The following is an 18,220-nucleotide window of genomic DNA, read 5'->3' on the forward strand; positions in this document are numbered from 1 at the left end:
GAACAATACTTACAGTACATGCAGAAGTTCTGAAAGCCAAGGTTATTATAGTTTTGTGTTTTATTTTATATTTTATTTCTATTAGTTTTTCAATTGTTATTTGAGATTCAGTTTAGTTTCAGTTAGTTTCAGAGCTGATTTGCTCGTTTTTATTGAGTTTTATTTTTATAAACTATTTACATTTCGTTTTTATATTACACTAGTATGTGGACACCTGCTCATCGAACATCTCATTCCAAAATCATGGGCACTAAAATGGAGTTGGTCCCCCCTTTGCTGCTCTAACAGCCTCCACTCTTCTGGGAAGGCTTTCCACTAGATGTTGGAACATTGCTGCAGGGACTTGCTTCCATTCAGCCACAAGAGCATTAGTGAGGTCGGGGCTCTGTGCAAGCCAGTCAAGTTCTTCCACACCGATCTCGACAAACCATTTCTGTATTGACCTCGCTTTGTGCAAGGGGGCATTGTCATGCTGAAACAGGAAAGGGCCTTATGTGCTTCCACAAAGTTGGAAGCACATAATCGTCTAGAATGTCATTGTATGCTGTTGCGTTAAGATTTCCCTTCACTGGAACTAAGGGGCCTAGCCCGAACCATGAAAAACAGCCCCAGACCATTATTCCTCCTCCACAAAACTTTACAGTTGGCACTATGCATTCGTGCGGGTAGCGTTCTCCTGGTATCCGCCAAACCCAGATTCGTCCGTCGGACTGACAGATGGTGAAGCGTGATTCATCACTCCAGAGAACGCGTTTCCACTGCTCCAGAGTCCAATGGCGGCGAGCTTTACACCACTCCAGCCGACACTTGGCATTGCGCATGGTGATCTTAGGCTTGTGTGTGGCTGCTCGGCTATGGAAACCCATTTCTTGAAGCTCCCGACGAACAGTTATTGTGCTGACGTTGCTTAGAGGCAGTTTGGAACTCGGTAGTGAGTGTTGCAACCGAGGACAGACGATTTTTTACACGCTACGCGCTTCAGCTTGTGTGGCCTACCACTTCGCCGCTGAGCCGTTGTTGCTCCTAGACGTTTCCACTTCACAATAACAGCCCTTACAGTTGACCGGGGAAGCTCTAGCAGGGCAGACATTTTACGAACTGACTTGTTGGAAAGGTGGCATCCTATGACGGTGCCACTTTGAAAGTCACTGAGCTCTTCAGTACGGGCCATTCTACTGCCAATGTTTGTCTATGGAGATTGCATGGCAGCAACGGGTGTGGCTCAAATAGCCGAATCCACTAATGTGAAGGGGTATCCACATACTAAGCCCATTTGAAACAATGCCACCCCCTGGCAAAATATACCTGTCAGATAAAACCCCATTAGAGTTTTGGCCCAAAAATGTTGGGGGAAAATATAGTTTGGGAAATGTTAGGGGAGGAACGTTAGGGGAACATTAGGGGAGGAACGTTAGGGGTGGAACATTAGGGGAACGGGGGAAATGTTAAAATAATATTAGGGGAACGTTAGCGGAACGTTAGGGGAATGTTAGGGGAGGAACGTTAGGAGAACATTAGGGGAATGGGGAATGTTAAAACAATATTAGGGGATTGTTAGAGGAGGAACCTAGTGGTTCATGATGGTTTTATTTTATTTTAATTAGTTTTGTAGTCAAAGATAAAACTTTCAGTATAGTTTTCCTTTTTTTTCAAACGGGTTTGTTCCTTATTTTAATTCAGTTTACTAAATGTTTTCATGATTTGTTTTCATTTTAGTTTCCGTTTTCATTTACTATAATAATCTTGCTCAGAGCCAGAGTTGGAGTCAATTCCATTTCAATTCGAGTCAATTCAGGAAGTACACATTTCTCTTCAATGCTTTTCAATAAAGTACATTTGGAATTGGAATTGGGTTGACTTTCTGAATTGACTGGAATTGAAATGCTTAGTGTTAGATTAAGGTCACTACAATATTAATTACAGCTCTTTATTGTCACCTGCTCTTATGTATGTAGGATCCTAATTTGACCAGTATTGTTGCAGAAAAAACCCCTGCAGCAACAGGATTTGACCTTTTTGTTCATTATGTTGCTTTATCAGTGGTTAGGCTATCAGCTGGCCAAAATTAGACTACATAAAAAGTTCAATAGTGTTAATATGTGTAGGTGCGGATTTCTGATGAATTTATGTAAATCACAAAGCTCATCTGCAGCGCAAGACAATGTTCAGCAACAAAGTTATCAAATTAAGATCCTACACCTGTAAGCTTTTATAAAAACTTCAGAAGTGGTAGAGGAAATGCTCAAACTTTAATGAACATAACCATAGACCACTTAAACTGTTACAACACTTCCAACCACGGGTGGCCCAAAATAATCATTGTACCTTTATATTTGGTACAAAAACGTACTAGATTATCCGCACATGTACCCTAAAAGGTACCGAACAGGTACCTCTGAAGGTACATTATGTGTATTTTGATATTTCTGTGCCCCAGGGAACAATACTGTACCCTAACTGTACCCTTTTTCTGAGAGTGTAGCTCACAGGAAGTTGGTGGCACCTTAATTGGGAGAACGGGCTCGTGGTAATGGCTGGAGCAGAATCAAATTAATCAAACACATGGATTCCATGTGTTTGATGCCATTCCATAATGCTCTGTTCCAGCCATTATTGTGAGCAGCCTCCTGTGGTGTAGCTAGGCTCCAAATGTACAACTTCATTGTCACGGAGACCGCCGAGGCTGCTCCTCCTCCTTGCTCGGGTATGCTTCGGCGTTCGTCGTCCCCGGAGTACTAGCTACTACCGCTTGATGTTTTCGATGTTTGTTTGGTTATGTCTAGTTGGTGCACCTGTCTCGTATTCTGTCTTGATTATGTCTCCTATAAGTTCCCCTGTGTTAGGTTTGCATGTTGTGTGTTATTGTCGCCTGTCGTGTATGTATAGGTTCTGTGACCTTTGCTTTTGTTACGCCTCTTGTGTTTTTGGAGGCTGTTTATTTGTGTGTACCTTGAGAGGTATTAGTAAAGTCGTCTTGACTATTCCTCTGTGTCCTGCGCTTGACTCCACCACCGCATCCACATCAGACCTTGACAGAATAACACACCACCTATGGAGTCAGCAGGAGCAGCAGCGGCGGTGACCGAGTCACTGGAGGAGCGGGTCAGCAGCCAGGACGCCATGATCCACCGACTCGGCGCCACCATGCAAGAAGTCATGAACACCCTGCGCCGATTGGAGAGAGGAGGCTTGCCCACACCTCCTCCTACCGTACCACCACCATCGGCCAGCCCCATCATACCAGCTCCGGAGTCCAGTGGGATTCGGCTCTCGCTCCCGAGGGCATATGATGGCACCGCAGCCGGGTGTCAGGGGTTCCTCCTTCAGGTGGAGCTCTACCTGGCAACCATACACCCGGCGCCCTCGGGATACGAGAGCGTTTCCGCCCTCATCTCCTGTCTCTCCGGCAAGGCTTTGGAGTGGGCCAATGCCGAATGGAGGGGAATAGACGCTGCCACCATCAGCTACGCAGAGTTCTCCCGCCGCTTCAGGGCTGTTTTCGATCATCCTCCAGAGGGTAAAGCGGCGGGGGGGCGTCTGTTCCACCTCCGACAGGGGAAGAGGAGCGCACAGGAGTTCGCCCTGGACTTCCGGACTCTAGCGGCAGATGCGGGGTGGAATGAGAGGGCCCTCATCGACCACTATCGGTGCAGCCTGCGAGAGGACGTTCGACGAGAGTTGGCCTGCAGGGACACCAATTTAACCTTCGACCAGTTGGTGGACATGTCAATCCGTCTGGATACCCTGCTGGCTACCCACGGACGTCCGGAGTTGGGGCCGTCCATTCCATCCCCCAGCACCTCCGAGCCGAGCCCTATGGAGCTCGGGGGTGCTGGCGCTAGAGAGAGGAGGAGAGAGATCTGGAGGGAGGCCGTCCCCTGCACCAACTGTGGCCGTAGAGGACACACTGCGGTTCGGTGCTGGGGAGAGTCTCCAGGGGATCGAGGCAACAGGTCACGCACTGGGGAGTCATTCCAGGTGAGTAGGCGCCCAACTCACCCAGAGCTCTCTGTTGGTCACATGTGTATACCTGTAGTATTCCCCCAGGTTGCATCTCATTCCCAGCATAAGGCGCTAGTCGATTCAGGCGCAGCTGGGAATTTTATTGATCGTAATTTTTGTGTTAAGTTAGGGATTCCCCTCGGACCAGTAGATGTGCCTTTCCCGATTCATGCCTTAGATAGCCGTCGGTTGGGATCTGGGTTGATTAGGGAGGTCACAGCGCCACTAAAGATGAAGGCGCAGGAGGGTCATGAGGAGATCATTCAGTTATATCTGATCGACTCTCCTGCGTATCTCGTGGTGCTGGGGCTTCCTTGGTTAATCGCCAATGACCCCACCATTTCGTGGCAACAGAGGGCTCTCAAGGAGTGGTCTGCCCAGTGTGTTGGGCGATGTCTAGGTGTTTCCGTAGGGGCGACCACGGTGGAGAGTCCGAACCAATTACCCGCACTGCACATTCCTCCTGAGTATGATGATTTGGCACTAGTGTTTAGCAAGACTAGGGCGACGCGATTGCCACCTCATAGACAGGGGGATTGTGCGATAGACCTCCAGGCAGGTGCTGCACTTCCGCGTAGTCATGTGTATCCTCTGTCTCAAGAGGAGAAGGTGGCTATGGAGACATACATAGCCGAGTCTCTGAGACAGGGATACATACGGCCCTCCACTTCCCCTGCGTCCTCGAGTTTCTTTTTTGTGAAGAAGAAGGATGGAGGGTTGCGCCCGTGTATTGATTACCGTAGTCTCAATCAGATCACTGTGAAATACAGTTATCCACTCCCTCTGATTGCGAGTATGACGGAATCATTACACGGAGCGCGTTTCTTCACAAAGCTGAATCTCAGGAGCGCCTACAACTTGGTGCACATTAGGGAGGGAGATGAATGGAAGACAGCATTTAGTACCACCTCGGGTCACTACGAGTATCTCGTCATGCCATACGGGTTAATGAATGCTCCTTCAGTCTTCCAATCCTTTGTGGACGAGATCTTCCGGGATTTGCATGGGCAGGGTGTAGTGGTGTATATTGACGACATACTAGTTTACTCTTCTACACGAGCCGAGCATGTAGCCCTGGTGCGTCGAGTGTTGGGTAGGCTGTTGGAGCATGACTTGTATGTCAAGGCAGAGAAATTTCTGTTTTTCCAGGAGTCCATCTCCTTCCTGGGCCATCGATTGTCCGCGTCAGGGGTGGAGATGGAGATTGACCGCGTTTCAGCCGTGCGTAATTGGCCGACTCCAACCACGGTTAAGGAAGTGCAGCGGTTTTTGGGTTTTGCCAATTACTACCGGAGGTTTATCCGGGGTTTTGGACAGGTGGCAGCTCCCATCACCTCCCTGCTGAAGGGGGGCCCGGTGCGTTTGCAGTGGTCAGCTGAGGCGGACAGGGCGTTTGGTAAACTGAAGGACCTGTTCACCTCTGCTCCGGTGCTGGCGCATCCGGATCCCGCTTTAGCGTTCCAGGTGGAGGTGGACGCGTCAGAGGCCGGTATTGGGGCTGTACTGTCTCAACGCTCAGGCACCCCCCCCCTAAACTCCGGCCAAGCGCTTTTTACTCTAAGAAGCTCAGCCCGGCGGAACGTAATTATGACGTGGGGGACAGGGAGCTGCTCGCCGTGGTTCAAGCCCTAAAGGTGTGGAGGCATTGGCTTGAGGGGGCTTAACACCCTTTTCTCATTCTGACTGACCATCGTAACCTGGAGTACATCCGGGCAGCTAGGAGACGGAACCCTCGTCAGGCTAGGTGGACCATGTTTCTGGCCAGGTTTGCGTTTAAGCTCACCTACATCCCAGGGTCCCAGAACGGTAAGGCAGACGCCCTGTCCTGGCGATATGATGCAGAGGAGAGGTCCATTGAGCCCACCCCCATACTGCCCGGAGTCTTGTCTGGTGGCACCGGTGGTGTGGGAGGTCGATGCGGAGATCGAGCGGGCGTTGCGCACCGACCCTACTCCTCCAGATTGTCCGGTGGGGCGGACGTACGTTCCGCTCGAGATTCGTGATCGTCTCATATATTGGGCTCATACGTCACCCTCCTCTGGACACCCTGGTATTGGCCGGACAGTGCACTGCCTTAGTGACAAGTACTGGTGGCCAACATTGGCTAAGGACGTGAGGGTTTATGTCTCCTCCTGCTCGGTGTGCGCTCAGTGTAAGGCGCCTAGACACCTGCCCAGGGGGAAGTTACAACCCCTACCCGTTCCACAATGGCCGTGGTCTCACCTCTCGGTAGACTTTGTCACGGACCTTCCCAGGGGAATACCACTATTCTGGTCGTTGTGGATCGGTTCTCTAAGGCCTGTCGTCTCATCCCAATGCCAGGTCTCCCTACTGCCCTACAGACTGCTGAGGCTTTGTTTACCCACGTCTTCCGGCACTACGGGGTACCCGAGGATATAGTGTCTGATCGGGGTCCCCAATTCACCTCTAGAGTCTGGAGGGCGTTCATGGAACGCTTGGGGGTCTCGGTTAGCCTTACCTCGGGTTTCCACCCTGAGAGTAATGGGCAGGTGGAGAGAGTGAACCAGGATGTGGGTAGGTTTCTGAGATCATATTGCCAGGACCGGCAGGGGGAGTGGTCGGGATATATTCCCTGGGCAGAGATAGCCCAGAACTCCCTCCGTCATTCATCTACTAACCTGACACCTTTCCAGTGTGTGTGGTTACCAGCCGGTTCTGGCACCTTGGCATCAGAGCCAGATCGAGGCCCCTGCGGTGGACGAGTGGTTTCGGCGCTCGGAGGAGACGTGGAATGCTGCGCACGTTCATTTGCAGCGTGCCATCAGGCGGCAAAAGGCAAGCGCCGATCGCCACCGCAGTGAGGCTCCGGTGTATGCACCAGGAGACCGGGTCTGGCTCTCGCTCAAAACCTGCCCCTTCGCCTGCCCTGCCAGATGCTGGGTCGGCGGTTTGTGGGGCCATTTAAAGTCCTGAGGAGATTGAACAAGGTTTGTTACAGGTTACAACTGCCTAATGATTATCGCATTAACCCCTCGTTCCATGTGTCTCTCCTCAGGCCGGTGGTAGCTGGTCCACTCCAGGACAGTGAGATACGGGAGACTCCTCCGCCCCCACTGGACATCGAGGGGGCTCCGGCGTACTCAGTCCGGTCCATCGTGGATTCGAGACGTCGGATGGGGGGTCTGCAGTATCTCGTGGAGTGGGAGGGGTACGGACCGGAGGAACGGTGCTGGGTGCCTAGGAGGGACATTTTAGATCCCTCCCTCCTGACGGAGTTCCACCGGAGTCATCCTACGCACCCTGCTCCGTGTCCTCCTGGCCGTCCCAGAGGCCGGGGTCGGCGCACGGCTGGGCCGCGCGTCAAGGGTGGGTACTGTCACGGAGACCGCCGAGGATGCTCCTCCTCCTTGCTCGGGCAGGCTTCAGCGTTCGTCGTCCCCGGAGTACTAGCTACTACCGCTTGATGTTTTCGATGTTTGTTTGGTTATGTCTAGTTGGTGCACCTGTCTCGTATTCTGTCTTGATTATGTCTCCTATAAGTTCCCCTGTGTTAGGTTTGCATGTTGTGTGTTATTGTCGCCTGTCGTGTATGTATAGGTTCTGTGACCTTTGCTTTTGTGGGTTTTACGCACTCACGTATTTTGTTACGCCTCTTGTGTTTTGGAGGCTGTTTATTTGTGTGTACCTTGAGAGGTATTAGTAAAGTCGTCTTGACTATTCCTCTGTGTCCTGCGCTTGACTCCACCACCGCATCCACATCAGAACCTTGACATTCATTTCCACAGACACTCACATCACTAGCTACGTTTCCATTATTAACTTGTCCAGTGGTTTTTTGTCGACATTTAGAAAGTTTGCATAGAATATAGATGCGACAATTGCCTGCTGCAGTGCGTTTCCATTTAACTGTCGTGTCGATAAAAATAATATTTTCGCAAAAACCTTGTGTCGAATAAATATGAAGTTGTAGAAGTGTTTCCAATATCCATTCAGTCAAATTGCGTATTAATAAATTGGCGACAGCCTGTATGCACTCCCAGATATCTGTTTAATGTCTCAGGTAGACCACAAAAGCCAGCATGGATAGATTTACTAATATTTGCAATATTCTAATAATTCTCATGTGCCAACGTATCGCCACGGTCCGTGCCATGGTAAACTTGCACTCCTGTAGCCTAGATCTGAAATAACTTGATGGGGAAACTTGCATCCAGCCAACCAGAAAAGCAAGGTGAAGCAATTCAGGCATTCTTGAAAGTCAAGACAATCCTTGTCCTGCAAAAATAAACATTATTTGTATAGTTTAACAATTTATTTAGCAAGCAGTAGGCATTTAGAATGTAAATGTGGAGTGTAGCTTTATAGTTATGTGATGATGTCACGTGCCCTGCGTACCTTCGAAATTATTCGGCAATCATCATTTATTTGAAAAACACCACCGCTGTCGAATGGATAACAATGTTGTCGATCTTTAGAACATTTCTCTTATAGCTGCTGTTTCCATTACACGTCAGTCACAGTGTTTTTTTGCGACATTGCTTTTGTAGAATAAACCTGAGTCAATGGAAACCTGCCTACTGTCGCTTGAAAATATACCCCTGCTGCTAGCCGAGAAACCGCCAGAAAATAACCAATGTTTCAAAGGTTGTTATCCATATTCTGATGGATCCTAATCTAAGAGACTTGTATCTGCCTCCCATCCACCCTCCCTCGCTCCCTCTTTCACTCCCTCCCTCCCAGGACTGCCAACACACATCTGTCAGAAAGCCCCACTTTCTGACCAAGGCCACCTCACCTACTCATTTGAGCGAAGTGGGAGAAGAGAGAGAGAGAGAGTGAGATAGATAGACAGACAGAGAGAGATGGGGAGGAGGGTGAGAGAAAAAGAGAGTGTGAGAGAGAGTGAGAGATAGAGAGAGATGGGGAGGAGAGAGCGATGGCCATATTGTGTTTGATGTGCGAGGATACATCTGTGTAATGCAGGGACGGGCAACTCAGGCCGCCGAGGACTGGAGTTGCCTATCCCTGGTGTAGCCTAATGAATGTGGTCATACGGCCTTGAGGCGTGAAGGTGTCCGTTGCTAGGTTTCCATCCAATATTCCAAAATCCGCATAAAAACAATATAAGCATTTTTCCCACCAGATTGACTTGTTGCAGATAAAAGGCTGTGAGTGATGACATAGTGCACATGAAATATATTTTGTGGTTAAATTCCCATGTACCGAATGAAAAATACAAAATAAATGGGTTTCCCATCGCATTTTCAACTCTACTGATGATTCTGGTATTGGCACATGAGCTCTAGCCAACAGCGCTATCAGCGCCTACATGATGAGATTATTATTATAGACAAATGAGCTAGATTCTTTTTATTTGTCAAACGGCAGTCAAGCATTGATTATCATCTCACCAGAATACAACCCTCGATATTTATTGGAAAGGAGCATCAAGCCCATCACCTTGCACTTTCACCACCCTGTGAAGTTCATCATAATGTATTTAATCTGCAACCTAATAAACTGTATGCTTTCCCGATGAGTCATAGTGGGAGGGCCACACAACATGTTATCGCGTGACTCCAAGTTTACTTCAATATGATGGTTATTATAGTCTATCAATATTTGCACATAAAAGCGTTTCCACCAACATTTCAAGCATAATTCATTTTACCAACACAAAAACATCAAACCTTGATCTAGCCTATTTTGTTTTGTCGACATTTGGAAAGTTTACAGAAAAATGTTCTGTTTCCATCAGGCCTGTCATGACGTACAGTGCCTTGCAAAAGTATTCATCCCCCTTGGCGTTTTTCCTATTTTGTTGCATTACAACCTGTAATTTAAATTGATTTTTATTTGGATTTCATGTAATGGACATACACAAAATAGTCAAAATTGGTGAAGTGAAATGAAAAAAATAACTTGTTTCAAAAAATTCAAAAAAATAAATAATGGAAAAGTGGTATGTGCATATGTATTCACACCCTTTGCTATGAAGCCCCTAAATAAGATCTGGTGCAACCAATTACCTCCAGAAGTCATATAATTATTTAAATAAAGTCTAAGTGTCACATGATCTCAGTATATATACACCTGTTCTGAAAGGCCCCAGAGTCTGCAACACCACTAAGCAAGGGGCATCACCAAGCAATCGGCACCATGAAGACCAAGGAGCTCTACAAACAGGTCAGGGACAAAGTTGTGGAGAAGTACAGATCAGGGTTGGGTTATAAAACAATATCAGAAACTTTGAACATCCCACAGACCACCATTAAATCCATTATTAAAAAATGGAAAGAATATGGCACCACAACAAACCTGCCAAGAGAGGGCCGCAACACCAAAACTCACGGACCAGGTAAGGAGGGAATTAATCAGAGAGGCAACAAAGAGACCAAAGATAACCCTAAAGGACCACTTTAAGCTGTACACTCCACAGAGCTGGGCTTTACGGAAGAGTGGCCAGAAAAAAGCCATTGCTTAAAGAAAAAAAATAAGAAAAAACGTTTGGTGTTCGCCAAAAGGAGACTCCCCAAACATATGGAAGAAGGTACTCTGGTCAGATGAGACTAAAATTGAGCTTTTTGGTCATCAAGGAAAACGCTATGTCTGGAGCAAACCCAACACCTCTCATCACCCCGAGAACACCATCCCGACAGTGAAGCATGGTGGTGGCAGCATCATGCCGTGGGGATGTTTCAGAATTGAAGGAATGATGGATGGCGCTAAATACAGGGAAATTCTTGAGGGAAACCTGTTTCAGTCTTCAAGAGATTTGAGACAGGGACGGAGGTTCATCTTCCAGCAGGACAATGACCCTAAGCATACTGCTAAAGCAACAATTGAGTGGTTTAAGGGGAAACATTTAAATGTCTTGGAATGGCCTAGTCAAAGCCCAGACCCCAATCCAATTGAGAATCTCTGGTATGACTTAAAGATTGCTGTACACCAGCGGAACCCATCCAACTTGAAGGAGCTGGAGCAGTTTTGCCTTGAAGAATGGGCAAAAATCCCAGTGGCTAGATGTGCCAAGCTTATAGAGACATACCCCAAGAGACTTGCAGCTGTAATTGCTGCAAAAGGTGGCTCTACAAAGTATTGACTTTGGGGGGTCAATAGTTATGCACGCTCAAGTTCTGTTTTGTTGTCTTATTTCATTTCTTGTTTGACATTAAAAAATATTTTGCATCTTCAAAGTGGTAGGCATGTTGTGTAAATCAAATGATACAAACCCCCCAAAAATCCATTTTAATTTCAGGTTGTAAGGCAACAAAACAGGATGAAAAATGCCAAGGGGGTGAATACTTTCGCAAGCCACTGTACTTTACTTGCATAAAAAGGTTGGATGGAAACCTGGTTATCATGACAGACTACTGGTTGACTGCGGGTGACAGTATGGTGGAGAGAGAGAGTGAGTGAAAGGATTTCACTTTATTCCCTGACTCAATGGCTACTGTTATTGGCTCCATTCGTACAAGCACTTTGCCTGTTCTCTGTAGTATGTAAACAGCTCACTTTCTACTTTTTCTATAAATTGTACACATTTTGTCTACCTATTTCTTTATCATGAAATCCATGCAATCAAATCTACTCTGTTTAAAAGAGGAGCACTGGCTTTATCTAGCTAAAGTTGTCTCATAAGCCATTGTAAGGGGATCTCTCTGTTGGACTGTGGTGCAGTTGTTGTTTGTGTGAATCAATCCATGCCCACTCATCTAACCAGAATGATTAGTCTGAGAAGAAACCTGACACCTTTTCAAAATGTCAAACTCTGATTCAGCTGCCATATCAAAGGAATTTGTTATGAAAGGACATCCGAAAAAGATAAGATGAATCCGAAAAACTGAAACCAGGAATAGTTGTCAGACAATCATTAGACACTGAAATATTAACTATTCATCATGTTCTGATGACAATTTGTTCGGTTAAAGCTGGGCTTCTTGTGTTAATGACTAACAAGGAGGGGAATAAAAGGATATCTGACAAGACAGAAAGACAGATATAGTTCTGTTTGACACAGAACAAATTGATAAACATAGACAGAGACAAGAGGAAGGTGTTCAAGGTGCAGAGATTTCTAGATATCCAAATCTTTTGAATTATTTTCTCATGTGTTTTTAATGAGGCAATGCACTTATAGATAGATCAATTTATTTGACAATCTAAAACACAATTCAACTGCACATGTGGATAATGCATTTAAAATCATAGAGGATGACACAAAAAAGTATGAAAACGTATTTCCATTGTGGTACTCTTAAATAACATTTAAAAAAATAACAAACAAACATAGTGGGCCTAGACTACATAGTAGACCTAGCTTACTAGGCATACTTGGGTAACACGTTTAAGACATAACAAAACAAAGGACAGGACGACATTGTCATACCCATAGAGTATGACTCCCTCAGTAGATCAGCAATCTCAGGCTCCTAAACTGAGTTAGATGATGGTTTGATGATGGTGATGCCAGATGACAGTGATGCAGTGGATGCCAGATGATGGTGATGCAGTTGGCTCACCATCATTTCGATGACTTTGTTACTTTTACATTTTGGGGGGATGAAATTTAAAGTATGCTTTTTTTGGGGGGGGTGGTTTGACAGTTTTGAAATGGGGAGACAGGCAAATGGGAGAAACAGTTGCAAGGTAGGAAGCAGGGATTGATCCCTGTTCTCAGGTTGTATGCGACACATGCCGGGGAGTGTTACCACTACACCAAGGCTTTGCACAGGAAATACTAATATGAATGGTTGGTGGCAGTGGGTAACCAAATCATAGATTGCAGTCTACTTGTCCATAGACTGCTTTCAAGGTAAGGAGTAGTAAAAGTATTTTGTAATTTGGGTGAACTATCTCTTTAAAATCCAGCATGCTCTCCAGGAGGGTTGGCCACCCCTGATCTATGCTTCCCAAGTACTGGGTGTTTGAAAATGTTCTTGTTATAACAATACACTTCTCAAAATCACCCAACCTTCATGAATATCAATATTCAGATGGTTTATGCCTACTAGTTGCAGATTCTTACCATCATCTTACTCTACATAGGCAAAATATAATGTGTTTATGAGTTGTGAGTCCCCCTACCATCTCTGCCTACCATGTGTACAATAGCTAAAATGTCAAAAATTATATTTGAGGCCTGGAGCATTTAACATCCAATGCTTATTTGTCAGACCTATACAGAACTGTCCATGAATGGCTGCAAAAATACATAACATCATATTATTCATTTTCAAAGACACATGTAGGCATATCAGATTTCAGACACAGTACCTTCGGAAAGTATTCAGACCACTTGACTTTTTCCACATTTTGTTACGTTACAGTCTTATTCTAAAATTGATGAAATAGTTTACACACAATACCCCATAATGACAAAGCAAAAAAAATAAAAAAATATGGAAATATTACATTTACATAAGTATTCAGACCCTCTACTCAGTACTTGGTTGAAGCACCTTTGGCAGTGATTACAGCCTTGAGTCTTCTTGGGTATGACGCTACATGCTTGGCACAACTGTATTTGTGGAGTTTCTCCCATTGTTCTCTGCAGCTCCTCTGAATATCTGTCAGGTTGGATGGAGAGCGTTGCTGCACAGCTATTTTCAGGTCTCTCCAGAGATGTTAGATCGGGTTCAAGTCCGGGCTCTGGTTGGGCCACTCAATGACATTAAGAGACTTGTCCCGAAGCCACTCCTGTGTTGTCTTGGCTGTGTGCTTAGGGTCGTTGTCCTGTTGGAAGGTAAACCTTCACCCCATTCTGAGGTCCTGAGTGCTCTGGAGCCGGTTTCCATCAAGGATCTCTCTGTACTTTGCTCCGTTCATCTTTGCCTCGATCCTGACTAGTCTCCCAGTCCCTGCCGCTGAAAAACATCCCACAGCATGATTCTGCCACCACCATGCTTCACCGTAGGGATGGTGCCAGGTTTCCTCCAGACGTGACGCTTGGCTGTCAGGCAGAGCATATGAGCGGAGTGGAGCGGGAGCGAGCGTGGAGCGTGAGCGGACGGATTTTGAACAGAGCGCAGAGCGGCATTTTTAAAAGGACGGAGCGTCGCCCTATGTCCCGCTCCAATTTCGCTCGCTCACACCACGAGACTGAAGCATGCTCAAGCCTGACCCAGAATCCATCTGTTTAATTTCATTTGTGTCGTCCATGAATTTGTATTTTATAGAGCGAGAGGAGCAGCAGCAGCAACAAGAGAAAAGGGTTGAGGATTCAAAAGTTTATTCACTGCACGCAAAGGCCCAACCATAACAAGGGAGAGAAAAAGAGAGCTGGATGTAGCATTTTTTGAAATTATTTTCATGGACTATGAACCGCTGAGTAAAGGAGAACGCGAAGGGATGCAACACTTCGCCAGCGCAGCTCAACCGGCTACACCCCCCAAAAAACTATGATAAATCAGTACTTTACTTTGTCAAATTTACATCTGAGATGCCCCATTCACATGCTTCAGCTGGCGATCAAAAACGCCTTTAACGAAGCACGACAACATTAATAGGCTGTTAGTGAAAGTCGGGCACCTGGTGAAAAGTGTACGCAAGAGCACAGAGGAAACCGACCAATTAGGTGTCCGCCCCACAAATGCCTGCGCCATTCGATGGAGCAGCCAGCTGCGGATGATTCAGTCGTTCATCCGGTTGTTCCAAAAAGACCCGTTATGGCAAAACAAACTCAAGTCTAATGTTGCTAACATCACCCTGAATCAAGTACGGCAGCTGACGCACCTTGTCAGTGTGCTGACACCACTAGCAGATCTCACAGACAAAATGCAGAAGGAGCTGGGGAACCTGGGGATGATCCTCCCTGCTGTCACAGAAATCAAATCCCTGCTCACCGATTACACTCACGCTGCACTTCCAATGTGCATCGCTGCTTTTGCAGAAACATTGGCAAACAACGTGTCAATTCGCTATGGAATATACTATACTGATTAACATCTCATTTTAGCGTCAGTGTTAGATCCCCGTTTCAAGACAGAATGGATAATCCGGGGAGATAAAGTAAGGCTGTGGTTTAAGCTAAAAGTGAAATACATGCAGATTTTGTTCCTTTTTTGGAGTGAGCGGGGGGCGATTTGAGTGGAGCGCGATGCAAACTGCGTTGAGCGCTGAGCGATAATGAGCGGACTGGCCTGATGTGGCTTTGAGCGGGGGGAGCGGAGGGGTGAACAGCTCCGTGAGCGAGGAGCTGAGATTCTCACCGCTCCACTCCGCTCATATGCTCTGCTGTCAGGCCAAAAAGTTCAATCTTGGTTTCATCAGACCAGAGAATCTTGTTTCTGATGGTCTGAGAGTCCTTTAGGTGCCTTTTGGCAAACTCCAAGTGGGCTGTCATGTGCCTTTTACTGAGGAGTGGTTTCCATCTGGCCACTCTACCATAAAGGCCTGATTGGTGGAGTGCTGCAGAGATGGTTGTCCTTCTGGAAGGTTCTCCCATCTCCACAGAGGAACTCTGGAGCTCTGTCAGAGTGACCATCGGGTTCTTGGTCACCTCCCTGACCAAGGCCCTTCTCCCCCGATTGCTCAGTTTGGCCAGGTGGCCAGCTCTAGGAAGAGTCTTGGTGGTTCCAAACTTCTTCCATTTAAGAATGATGGAGGCCACTGTGTTCTTGGGGACCTTCAGTGCTGCAGACATTTTTTGGTACCCTTCCCCAGATTTGTGCCTCGACACAATCCTGTCTCGGCTCTCTACGGACAATTCCTTCAACCTCATGGCTTGGTTTTTGCTCTGACATGCATTGTGAACTGTGGGACCTTATATAGACAGGTGTGTGCCTTTCCAAATCATGTCCAATCAATTAAATGTACCACAGGTGGACTACAATCAAGTTGTAAAAACATTTCAAGGATGATCAATGGAAACAGGATGCACCTGAGCTCAATTTCGAGTCTCATAGCAAAGGGTCTGAATACTAATGTAAATAAGGTATTTCTGTTTTTAATTTGTAATACATTTGCAAACATTTCTAAAAACCTGTTTTCGCTTTGTCATTATGGGGTATTGTGTGTAGATTGCTGGAGGATTTGTATTTATTTAATTTTACATTTTAGTCATTTAGCAAACGCTCTTATCCAGAGCGACTTACAGTTAGTGTACATTGTTTTTTTTGTTGTTGTTTTTTTTCATACTGGCCCCCCGTGGGAATCGAACCCACAACCCTGGCGTTGCAAACACCATGCTCTACCAACTGAGCTACATCCCTGCCGGCCATACCCTCCCCTACCCTGGACGACGCTAGGCCAATTGTGCACCGCCCCATGGGTCTCCCGGTCGCGGCCGGCTACTACAGAGCCTGGATTCGAACCAGGATCTCTAGTGGCACAGCATGTTAGAATAAGGCTGTAACGTAACAAAATGTGGAAAGAGTTAAGAGGTCTGAATACTTTCTGAAGGCACTGTATGTAATTACACTGGCAACATTGGGAAGAAGAGGAATAATAAAATAAGTGTGGGGAATAACAGTAGTGTTCTTGCTGACAAGCACACCAATTACCCTATATTTAGCCCATTGTTAAGAATTAGAATTGTTCCACTGATCAGATTAAATAAAGTAAATAATACAATCTCCTGAACACAAGATTACATACTGTCACGCTCTGGCTCCGGGACTTTGTATGTTGAGCCAGGGTGTGTTCGTTTTGTTGTGTTTTGGTTGGTTGTCTTTGGGTGTGTTGTCTTGGTTGTTCGTGTGACTCCCAATCAGTGGTAACGAGTGTCAGCTGTCGGCTCGTTATCTCTGATTGGGAGCCATATTTAAACTGTGTGTTTTCACCTTGGGGTTGTGGGTTTTTGTTCCATGTTCAGTCATTGTCACTGTGGACTTCACTATCGTCATTTGTTTTGTTGTTTTCGTGGTTGCTTTAATTTAATAAAGTCAACATGTTCGCTCAACACGCTGCGCCTTGGTCCACTTCCTTAGACGATCGTGACAGAAAAACCCACCAAAAAAGGACCAAGCAGCGTGTCCAGGAGCAAGGAGACTGGACATGGGAGGAAGCGCCGGGTAAGGAGATCGAGAGGCTGGCGATGGCCCAGGTGGGCAAATCGTGGTCCTGGGAGGACATGCTCGGGGGCAAGGGACCTTGGGGAGGATCAAGGCCCTGGCGAGAGAGGAGCAACGGCGTCAGCAGGGCCATCGTCGGAGGGACGAGAGGCAACCCCAAAAAGTTTTTTGGGGGGGGCACATGGCTTGGGCGGCTGGGCAGCAGGAGGCTGCCACAGGGAGACGTGGAGAGAAGGCTACCGGATTACGGGAGCCATTGGCGAGTAGAGGGAGGGAAGTTGTTGTGGCACGGCGTGAGAGACTGATGTGTGTTACCAGTCCGGTCCGGCCCGTTCCTGATCCCCAGTTAAGGCCAGTGGTGTGTGTTCCCGGTACGGACCGGCCTGTTCCTACTCCACGCACCAAGCCCACGGTGTGCGTCGCCAGTCCAGCCCGGCCTGTTCCTGCTCCACGCACTAAACCTACGGTGTGCGTCGCCAGCCCAGCCCGGCCGGTTCCTGCTCCACGCACTAAACCTACGGTGTGCGTCGCCAGCCCAGCCCGGCCTGTTCCTGCTCCACGCACCAAGCCTACGGTGTGCGTCGACAGCCCTGCCCGGCCTGTTCCTGCTCTACGCACCAAGTCTACGGTGTGCGTCGACAGCCCTGCCCGGCCTGTTCCTGCTCTACGCACCAAGTCTACGGTGTGCGTCGCCAGCCCGGTCCGGCCTGTTCCTGCTCCACGCACTAAACCTACGGTGTGCGTCGCCAGCCCAGCCCGGCCTGTTCCTGCTCCACGCACCAAGCCTACGGTGTGCGTCGACAGCCCTGCCCGGCCTGTTCCTGCTCTACGCACCAAGCCTACGGTGTGCGTCGACAGCCCTGCCCGGCCTGTTCCTGCTCCACGCACTAAACCTACGGTGTGCGTCGCCAGCCCAGCCCGGCCTGTTCCTGCTCCACGCACTAAACTTACGGGGTGCGTTGCCAGCCCAGCCCGGCCTGTCCCTGCTCTACGCACAAAGCCTACGGTGTGCGTCGCCAGCCCGACCCGGCCTGTTCCTGCTCCACGCACTAAACCTACGGTGTGCGTCGCCAGCCCAGCCCGGCCTGTTCCTGCTCCACGCACTAAACCTACGGTGTGCGTCGCCAGCCCAGCCCGGCCTGTTCCTGCTCCACGCACTAAACCTACGGTGTGCGTCGCCAGCCCAGCCCGGCCTATCCCTGCTCCACGCACCAAGCCTACGGGGTGCGTTGCCAGCCCAGCCC

The 18,220-nt window shown here is 47.7% G+C and overlaps 1 protein-coding gene across 1 annotated transcript in view; it reads right to left on the reverse strand.

Moving 5' to 3' along the window:
* LOC121584098 (coiled-coil domain-containing protein 60-like) overlaps window positions 1-18,220 on the reverse strand; it is a 65,903-nt gene that overhangs the window by 26,390 nt on the left and 21,293 nt on the right. The gene's annotated exons all lie outside the window — the stretch shown is intronic.

The sequence above is a fragment of the Coregonus clupeaformis genome, chromosome 16 (genome assembly GCF_020615455.1).
Source record: "Coregonus clupeaformis isolate EN_2021a chromosome 16, ASM2061545v1, whole genome shotgun sequence".
Classification (NCBI taxonomy): Eukaryota; Metazoa; Chordata; class Actinopteri; order Salmoniformes; family Salmonidae; genus Coregonus; species Coregonus clupeaformis.